Below are 10609 nucleotides of genomic sequence, written 5' to 3'. Positions count from 1 at the left end.
GAGAAGCCACTGTCATCAGAAACTATCCCCCACGTGCTGAGAGCCAGAGAGGCAGTTCAGAACGCTGAGGTTGCAGACAAGCAAAGATGGATCCGTCCATCCATCTGCCTCCAGGACCCACTGCCAACTCCAGGCACCCATGTCTAGTACTCAAGACAGCCCTGGAGGTAGACACCCTTCCAAGAAATATCCAAGGGATGCTGAATTGGAAGCTTGGCTCTCCCAACTCACTACTTGTGTGACCTTGAGTGAATCGCCTCCTCTCCGGGGGCTTCTGTTTCCTCATTGGTAACATGAAGGCGTTGGGCTGAGTTAGAGTCATCCCCGTATCCATGGGGGACACATGCTAAGACCCTCAGTGGATGCCTGAAGCCACAGAGAGGACCGAACCCTATATATGCTGGGCTTTGTTTCCCCATACATACATACCTATGGTAAAGTTTAGTTTGTAAGTCAGGCACAGTACAAGGTTGACAACAGTAACTGATAAAATAGAAGGGTGGTAACAAAGTACCTTAGTAAGTTATGTGAATGGAGTCACTCTTTCTCTAAGATCTTCTACAGTTGTGGCCCTTCCTCTTGTCACAGTGTGAGATGAGACAGTGCCTACCTGACGAGATGAAGGGAGGTGAGTGATCTTGGCATTGTGATGTAGAATAGGCTGCTGTCGGCCTTCTGCTGATACGGCAGGGGGATCGTCTGCTTCATTTAGGGTCAGGATAGTGAGAGCCTTCATCACTCATTGCAGCACACGATTTTTTATTTTATCATCATCACCATCATCATCATCATCATCATTTGATACTGGGGATTGAACCCAGGGGTGCTTAACCACGGAGCCACATCCCCAGACCTTTCCTTTTTTGAGATAGGATCTTGCTAAGTTGCTTAAGAGCTCACTAAGTGGCTGAGGCTAACCTCGAACTTTGATTCTCCTGCCTCAGCCTCCGGAGCTGCTGGATTACAGGCATGTACCACCATGCCTGGCTCACAATTTTAAACTTAAGGGTTATTTCTGGAATTTTTGTTTTTTTGGTTTTCATTTTGGAGTGCCAGGGATTGAACCCAGGGGCACTTAACCACTGAGCCACATCCCCAGCCCTGGATTTTTTATTTAATATTTTTGAACCACAGGTAACTGAAACCATGGAAAGCCAAATGACAGATAAAGGGAGATTCATGTAACTGTAAGGTCCTACCACACTAAGGACAGCATTAAAAGACAGGGAAGGGACCAACGCTGTACTATCCCTACATGCAGCGCTTAGGACCACCTGGGCAAAACAGGTTCAGAATTAGAGCTCCTATCTGGGAAGCTTTGGGGCAAGCTGTAAGGCTCTCCCGTGGCCACACAGTATCCTGACCTCATTGCCCCTTGTGAGCCAATGGGCACCACGTTAGGTAACCCCGTTCTGAGTCCAGTGCTTCTGCAGCTATGTGACTTCAGACAAGGCAGTTATCTTTCTGCCAAGCCTGTTTCCTCACTTCTAATCATCTCTGCCTCCTCCCTGCCCCAGAAGCAAGCTGTGAGAATTCACTGAGTAATGTCCACAAAGTACTTAGCTTGCAAGAGAAGAGTCCCACATAAATAGATGATGACGATTGTGGTGACAGCTGCTTGATTCCCTTAACCCTTCCCCAGCCCTTCATTTGCTGCTGGGGGAAATTAACCCATTGAGTCACTACGTCTTGTTCTCAAGGTACAGCTGAGAGCATCCTCTTGAGCATCATGTTCGCATCTAGCCACACGGCAGAGAACAAGGCTAAGGGAATATGTCACAACTTCCCTAACACCTGATTCCATTTTGTTTTTTAGCCACAACACTAATTTTATAAGGGCAGGAACGTCTGGGCTACCATGCTGCACACGTGGGGCGGGGGGGTCACCATTGGCCAACAATAAACATTAGTTGAATGAATGAATGAATGGCACATATATTCAGCTGATATTTAGGTAGAAACAATATTTGTGAATGCCCACCATTATGCAAAGAGCATTTTATCTTTCTCATTTCACTTATCCCTCTCAGCAGCCCTATGGAATCAAGATTTTCTTCCCATTTTATGATTGGAGAAACTGAGGCATGAGCATTAAGTCACCAAGATCTTAGGCTTTAAGAATTTCAACCCAGACCTGTGCGACTGGGCTCCAGCCACCGTGCCTTGAATATGAAAAGCCAGCAAATCCCTTGAATCAAGGTGAGCTGAGGTGCCATCTTCAACAGGTATCTCAGAGGGAATTCAAATGGTGGAATAGTGTGGGAACAGCATTACCTATGAGCAACACAGAGGCCTCTTCACAGCAGGCTCTTAGGAAGTAAGGGCTGGTTGAAAAAAGAGTCCACGTTTCAGTAGGTTCTCAGAAATTTCGGGAAAACCTGAGAAGCTGGAACTGCCCTTCTCCCTTCTGTTCTGCCAATTTTACCTCCACTACCCAAATCCCATCACATACATATACACCAAATCCCCACCACAAGGTCCCCCCATTAACACAAACACACAGGTGCACAATGTCAATCCTCCTTTACCATTAAAACTCGGTTTCTAGAATGCTGGTGAGAACTGACAAGCAAGATCTTGAGTGATGTGAATAACATAAGGAACATAAAGACTGTGCTTTACCTCAGCTCTACTAAAACTCAAGAGTATAGGAAGCAGCCTTTTTTCTCCATAACTTGTTGGGGACATTTTCCTAGTATAAACAGTTTCAGCATGACTCCCCCAAACCCATGGATTGACCCATATTCAACCCCTCCATTCCTGAGCTTGGTTGACCTTCATTAGTTCTTTGATATAGGAACAATAATCTCTGGTCTGGTATCGGTAGGAACTTGTGCTTTCAAACTTCTACAATGGACCATGTTTGAGTAGCAATCATTAGGAAAGCCCATGGGGAGCAGTACATATTTACACAGGCCTTTGGCCCCAGTGAAGGGATTTTTGACAGTTGAGAGGCACTTCCAGCTGAATGCACAGCCCATGAAGTGGCGACTCCCTTCACCTGGGCCTGATACCTGCAGGGTGTTTGGCAGTCAGCTAACTGCTCACAGCTTCCCTGACAGCTCCTTGGAGTCGGGTGACAAAATGAAGTGAGCACATAGAACTCACCTTCTTTCCCGAGGTCCACCTTACCCAGTATCCCCCAAGAGATGGGGGCGTCTAATAAAATCTCACTGGAATTTCACTCACAGAGGTAAGTCCTACAGGATAATTTCTCTGGCCAGGGAATCCAGGACTAAAGACTTGTGCCTAAATCCCAGATTAGTTTGCTAGGGCTGCCATTACTAAATACCGAAGATGGGTGGCTTAAACAAGGGAACCTTGTCTCACAGTCTGGAGGCCAGAGATTCACCATCAAGATGTTGACACACAGGGTTTCTTCTGAGGCTTCTCTCTTGGGCTAGTGGATGGCCACCTCCTTGCTGTGTCCTCACATGGCCTTTTTCCTCTGTGAGCTTGCACCCCTAGTGTCTCTGTGTCCAAGTTTCCTTGGACACTGTTATGGTTTGGATACGAGGTATCAGCCAAAATCTCCTGTTAACACAAGAATATTCAGAGATGAATGATTAGATTATGAATGCTGTAGGCTAATCAGTGCATCCTGATTTGATTGGACTGACTGGGTGCTATCTGTAGGCAGGTGGGCATGGCTACAGAAGGTGGGGTCACTGGGGGCATGCCCTGGAAGGGTGCATCTACCTGTGGCCCCTTCCCACTTCTTTCTCCTTCTGCTTCCTTGCTGCCATGAGATGACAGCTTTCCTCTGCTGCACTCTTCCGCCATGATATTCTGCCTCACATTGGGCCCAGGGCAATGGAATTGACCAGAATAAACTTTTCTTCCTCTGAGTTGTTCTAGTTAAGTATTTTGCTCACAGTGATGTAAAGCCTGACTAGAACACTCTAAGGACACTAGTCAGATTGGATCAGAGCCTACCCTAATAGCCTCATTTTAACTCAATCCACTCTTTAAAGGCCCTATCTGCAAATAGTCATATTCTGAGGTCCTGGGAGTTAGAATTCAAAATATGAATCTTGGGAGACCCAATTCAAGCTGCAGCACCTGCCTTGGCTGAGTCATTTCCCATTCCTTGTTCAACCCATTTGCCAAAGAAGACAGCATGTCATATGCTTTAAGGAAGGCCTGTGCTTAGTGAATGTCAAGGGCAGAGTGGAAAGAGTGAGGAGTCTGCCACGAGTTGTCCCTGGAAAGCAAGCTGCATGGTCAGAAGGGGATCTGCAGACCTTGCCCAGCTAGAAATCATCCTCTTTGGAATTCTCATTCCTTACCTCCAAAGGCTTCGAAATAGATTTAAATATAGACACTTCCAGGGGAACTCAAGCTTCTATCAGCTAAAGAAAGGAGGAAAATATCTGTCTCCATACAATGTATGATGGTGCTATTTTTTATTAATTATTTCTGGGCCTCAGGGCTAAAGAATTGAAATTAATAATACTAATTGATTTGTGGCATCACCAGGCTGACCGAGTTCTCCTCACCCCAATAGTCACTACACGAACATGTTTTTAGATGTCCTTTTGTATGTGTATATCCTTGTAAGATAGATGGTATTATATCTGGGGGGTGTGGTTTTAATTTATAAACAGTATGCTCTAAATAGCATTTGGTTTCTTGCCTTTTATTTTTCTAATTCTAAGACATTGTCCTATTATGGTATGTGCATGTAATTCACTGCTTCTAAGAGCTATGAGTGCATGCCCACCACAGTTAACTTATCCAGGCATTGGGTGACAGAAGACTAGGTTCCCACACAAAAGGTTAAATCCAGCACCCGTGCAAGAAAGAATTGCTCTCAGTAAGAATCCCCGAAGGAATCTCTGTGCCCCAAATGGACATATCGTTAGTGCACAGAGCCCTTCCAGACTGCTCTCTGACCAAGTACATCAGTTTAATCAAACACTTGATAACACCATGTCAGCTATTAGCAAGAGACTTCAATACTGGGGCATAGGATTTAATCGTGCTGACTGTGGGACCTTATGTAAGTCACATCATGTGTCTGGGTCTCAGGGTCCTCTTCTACCAAATGAATATGCCAGTCAAAATCAGCTCAAGGTCAACCCTACCCTCAGTGGGAAAGCATCTGAGGGGCAGAGAAGATAATGAGGGGCAGAGAAACAACTTTGGACCCCAAGTGCTAGCTTCAAATTAGTGGAGAAACCCATTGCTTGCCTTTGGAAATATATATGTAATGAGAATCCTTTGGTAAGTAAAGGAAATAATGTACATAAAGTACATGGCACATTGAGAAGCAGATATCAATTCTCTTCTCTCTCTTCTTGACCCACCCCCTATCCTCTTTTGTTTTGTGTTTTTGGTAGAGAAATTCAACTTTACAGTTCATTCTCTTTTTTCGTTCATTTTTTGTTTGGGGATTTTTTTGTTGTTGTTTTGTTTGTTTGTTTGTTTGTTTGTTTGTTTTGGCACTGGGAATTAAATTCAGGGGCACTTAACCACTAAGTCACATCCCCAGTCCTTTTTTTGTATTTTATTTAGAGACGCAGTCTCGTTGAGTTGCATTAGGCCTCGCTAAGTTGCTGAGGCTGACTTTGAACTTGTGGTCCTCCTGCCTCAGCCTTCTGAGCCACTGGGATTACAGGCATGTGCCACTGCACCCAGCTCATTCTTTTTTTTTTTTTTTTTTTTTTTTTCCTTTTTTTAATGAGGTGTAAATGCCGACAGCAGGGTGTACTAATTTTTCATCCATAACAACTCTATTGGGATAATCACATCCCATAAAATTGATACTTATATAATTCAGTGCTTTTTTTACTATATTCACAGAGTCATGCAGTCATCACCATTGTTAAGAATATTTTCATCCCCCAGAAAGAAACCCTATGCCCATGAGCAGCCACTTCCCATTTCCTCCTCCCCCAGCCCCGGGCAACCATTAATCATCTACTTTCTGTCCACTGTCCTGGGCATCTCATATAAGCAAAGTCATTCAATATGTGGTCTTTTGAACAGCCTCTTTCACTTGGCATGTTTTCAGTGTTTATCCACATTATCACATGAATCAGTACTTCATTCCTTTTTATTGTTGAATAATATTCCACTCTATAGACACACTACATTTTATTTCTCCATTTACCAGTCAATGGACATTTGAGTTGTTTCCACTTTGGGCCTACTATGAATAAAAAGTCTATGAACATTCATGAACAGATTTCTATGTGGATGTTTCCAATTCTCTTAGGTACATACCTAGGAATAGAACTGCTGAAACTCTACGTTCAGATTTTTAAAAAACTTCTAAAAATGTTTTCCAAAAAAAAGGCATGGTAGTGCACACTTGTAATTCCAGCAGCTCAGGAGTCTAAAGCAGGAGGATCTCAAGTTTGAGGCCAGCCTCGACAATTTAGTGAGTCTCTAAGCAAGTTAGCGAGATTTTGTCTCAAAAGAAAAAAGAACTGGGTGTGTGGTTCAGTGGTACAACGCCCCCGGATTCAATCCCTGGTACCAAAAAAATAAAACAAAACAAAACAACTTTACAACCCACCAGCCCTAATGAGGCCTCCAGATTCTCTTCATCCTTGCCAATACTTGTTATCCTCTGTCTTCTTTGTTTTAGACACCCTGGTGAGTATGAAGGTTTGGAAGTGCACAGAGCTTATATTAACAGCTTGGTGGATTTTTGCTAATGGACATGCCTATGAAGTCACCCTACCAGTTGAGGCACAGAACATTTCTCTTGCCCCACCTCCCAATCACTACCTTTCCACTCAAGGTAATGACTATTCACATCATCATAAATTAATTTTCCTGTTCTTGAACTTTACATAAATGGGATCATAGAGTGCATACTCCTTTACATGTGGCTTTTCTCATTGAGAACACGCTGTGGTATTGGCTGCTCTTTATTCCTGGGTAGCATGTGTGAGTACGCTCCAGTCTATTCATTCACTTATAGACATTTGTGTTGGCTTCAATTGGGGGCTGATATGAATAAAGCTGCAAAAAGCATTCTTAGACATTTTTGTTTCTGGACTGTATATGAACTCAGTTCTCTTGGGTGTCTCCCTAGGAATGGGACTGGTGAGGTAACCGTAGCTTCTCTAGATGTTTCCAAGTGGTTTCCAAAGTGATTGTACCAATTTACACGCCTCCCCCGGAAGGCCTGTATGAACATTCCAAGCTACTCCACACCCTTGGCACTTGACTATGTCAGTCTTTTTAAATTTCAAGTTTTCAAGTTAACTTTTATTTGGGCTTGTGATAGTATCTCAGGCTGGTTTGGCTTTGTTTTTGCAGGGCCGGGGCTTGAATCCAGGGCCTCACGCCTGCGAGGTAGGTGCTCTACCAGCAAGGACACCCCAGCCCACCTGGCAGTTTCAGTTTCCCTGGTGACTAGTCATGTGGAGCACCTTTGTTCAGGGCTTTTAGTCTGAAACTTAGCTGAAGAGGTCTGAGAGCCAATGCTCACCTCCCCTGCTGTGGCTCCTGAGATCCAAGGACGGGAGTCCCCGGGATTTCCATCCCACATCCTTGATCACACTCTACCAAAAGCTGTGAAATCATCTGGTGGGAGTTTATTCATTCCTTTTCATATTGTCAATATTTTACTTCCAGCTCCTAGGACTTTCCTTACAACATATCCTTAACCCAAGAGAGGGAGAAAAAATATCCTTCAAGTAACTATAGAAAAACAAAACAACAAAAAAGCTCTCAACCTTCAAGGCCAATAGTTGACCTTGACCTTTATGTTTAAACAAAAGAACTTTCCATTTAAAAGTTAAAGACAGATGAAGTTATAATCTGGTATTTAATGGATGTTTAAGTTTCTCTCTTTTTTAAATAGAAATGTTTATAATAGCTTAATGGAAGGAATAGTTGAAAGAGAGTCAGTTATTTTTCAAAGAAAGTTTACTCTGCCCTCAAGTCACGGAGAGGCGATGTGAGAGGTAAAGATTGGGAAGACTCCTTGGGATAATCAACTGGGGCCTGGTGAAAGGAAATGGCACTGTGGTGATTCATAGAAGGACAGTTGGCTCCAGACAGTATATGCTGTGTCCACTCTCCAGGACCAGGGCAAATTCAAATGCCTAGTCCTTTGGTGACAGAGGCATTTCAGAAACTGGATGTGAGGCAAGATATGGAGCCGTGAGCCCCTCCATGTCAGACCCAGGGAACAGGACCTTCCTGCCCAGCTATAAACTCCCATCGCCTCTGTCCAATAAATATCCCTGATGTGTTTATGTCGTGTTAAGCCATTCAGGCAAAGGAGTAAGCCCCATACTAAAGCAAACAGCAAAAACTATCCCACAAACTTAATCAAATGCTAAAACCGCTTGACATGGAAAATTTCTTCTTAATAGGGAAATGGAAAATTACCGATATAGAATCTTATAATCTTAGAGCTGGAAGGAACCTTGGAGGTCATCAGTTGAACCTTGTGCCTACTTCTGGGATTCACATTGCAACATCTCTGCTGTCCTCTGCTTGGACCGTCTTGAGACTGGGTCCTTTCTCAGCACCTCCAAGAAAGTTTTCCATTCATTGTTGGATGAGTTTTAGACAGTTCTTATGTTGAACCAAATTCTCCTTCTGGAAACTTCCATCCTTCAGTAATAGTTTAAATAAGTCTACTCCTTCTCCTCCATGACCAACCCTTGGGGTATTTTAAATTTATAAACCTGATTCCCCTTTCAGTTTTTTTTTCCCCCCAAGCTAAACATTCACAGTTTCTCCAAATGTAAAATAATCCAGTATAATTTAGGCATGATGATATCAAATCACTGGTATATAACTTTCTAATGCTTTCTTCTCTTGTCTTGAAAACCATGTTGGGGACCAGGGCAGCACACCCATCTTGGGCGTGGCCCAAAGGCACAGAAAGTGCTTTGGGAACACCTTTGCAAGTTCTCCCAGTGGAGACTTTTTTTGGTGGGGAGGGGTTACCAAGGACTGAACCCAGGGGCACTTTATTACTAAACCACATCCCTGGTCCTTTTTATTTTTTATTTTGAGGTAGGATTACACTAAGTTGCTCAGGCTGGCCTCAAACTTGGGATCCTCCTGCCTTAGCCCCACAAGTCACTGAGATTATAGGCATGTACCACCATGCCTGGCTTATTTCTTTTAAAAAGGGGGGTTTTAGAAGTTTGAGAACTTTTAGGAAATAGAAGTGGCATTGTTGACTCCAACCTAAGATGAACTCCAGCAGTTTTCCCAGGATGAAACTGGTATTTTACCAGTTCGGTAACATAGATTAACTTATTTAAGTATTTTCCAGTCACCCTTGAAGACTGCAGAGTACTCCCTTCAGGGAACTAATGGAGCATCCTTAGTCCTGGTTTTATCTACCTGAGCAAAGTGGCCCAGACCTGTGCAGGAGGAAAAGAGGCCATGGACACCTCAGGGTAAGAACTGGGCACAAACAACCCAATGCAAGCCTTACCTGACGTGCTGGCAAACCAGCTGCTTCTCCATCCCATCCCCTATAGCTCGGAGCCCAGTGGGAAGTGGTACACTTGTGAGCGTGTGCACAGTCATGTATACAGACATACATCCACACTCACAAACACACACCCACATTCTTGCCCATCAAGCGCCCTCACTTCTATTCAGCCATCCATCAGGAGCAGGAAACAAAGCCCAGGTCTTTACAAGGGGAATCCTGGCCTCTCCTTGGAGGTTGAATGATTTTATGGTAGAGGCAATTTTGAGCAGCCAGCAAAACAAGACAAAGGTCTTATTTGGTTTATCAAGCCCGGGTTACACCCATTGTTCAGTCAGCCAAGGAGTGTTAATCAGTACCCGGATCTTTGAATAGAATTTTTACTCAATAAATCTGCGAAGATATTCTTGCTGTATCAGGACACTATATCCAGTAGAAAAATAGAATCACTAAGATGTTAGGCAAAAATCTGTCCTTGCCTATGAAATAGGTAGTAATACCTGATATAAGATATAAGCACTTTTTAATTCTTTGAGGGAAAATTTATAATGTGCTAAAATAATGCTGAATGGGTCTGGAAAAGACAGCATTGTGAGTAAAAGTGCTGGGAGAAACCCCTCTCCCCAGTTCCTTTTCATAGCCCCATGCAAACATACAAAGGGGAAAATTGCACAATTTCAATTTTTTAAAAATCATGTCTTTTTTTAAAGTCATGTATCAAAATCCAAGAATGTGAGAGAGTTCTAATTACAACACTCAGGGGGACGGTTACGAAATACTAATAATAGTTGATAAGTGCACAACCTATTCCATGAACACACACACAAACCTTTGAGCCGGCAATGTTAGAGGATCACAGGCAGTGGGATAAAAGCCTAAGGACACACCTCGGAAAAGGAGGGAGGTCCTTAGACACTGGTGTCTCCCTCCCCTCGACACTCTCCGAGAGCCTGGCTACAGCAGGGACTACATATCATTACAGCTGTTTAGAGAAGGGCCTGCCTTGATCTTCCAGGGCTCTCATCCTCCCTCCTGGTTGTCACAACAAGGCTGTGCATTCTCAGGAATGTAAGACGTTCTGTTTAATATGGAAAATGATCCTCCCAAGACCTGGAAGGAAATGAAAAAGCAGATTTCCTGCAGCCTTTCGAATAAAAACCACAATATGAAATCCCAAAAACACCAAGA

General features: G+C 43.6%; 1 long non-coding RNA gene across 1 annotated transcript; it reads right to left on the bottom strand.

The window, feature by feature from the left end:
* Window positions 1-2506: 2506 nt before the first annotated feature.
* On the bottom strand, window positions 2507-9887 carry LOC306654006. The gene is made up of 2 exons (XR_013761860.1): window positions 9422-9887; window positions 2507-3534 (listed from the first exon to the last, which is right to left on the bottom strand). It is a non-coding gene; the product is annotated as an uncharacterized lncRNA (long non-coding RNA).
* Between the last annotated feature and the right edge of the window lie 722 nt (window positions 9888-10609).

The sequence above is a fragment of the Sciurus vulgaris genome, assembly GCF_902686455.1.
Source record: "Sciurus vulgaris genome assembly, chromosome: 2".
NCBI classification, from domain to species: Eukaryota; Metazoa; Chordata; class Mammalia; order Rodentia; family Sciuridae; genus Sciurus; species Sciurus vulgaris.
This window is presented reverse-complemented; position numbering and strand designations above follow the sequence as displayed.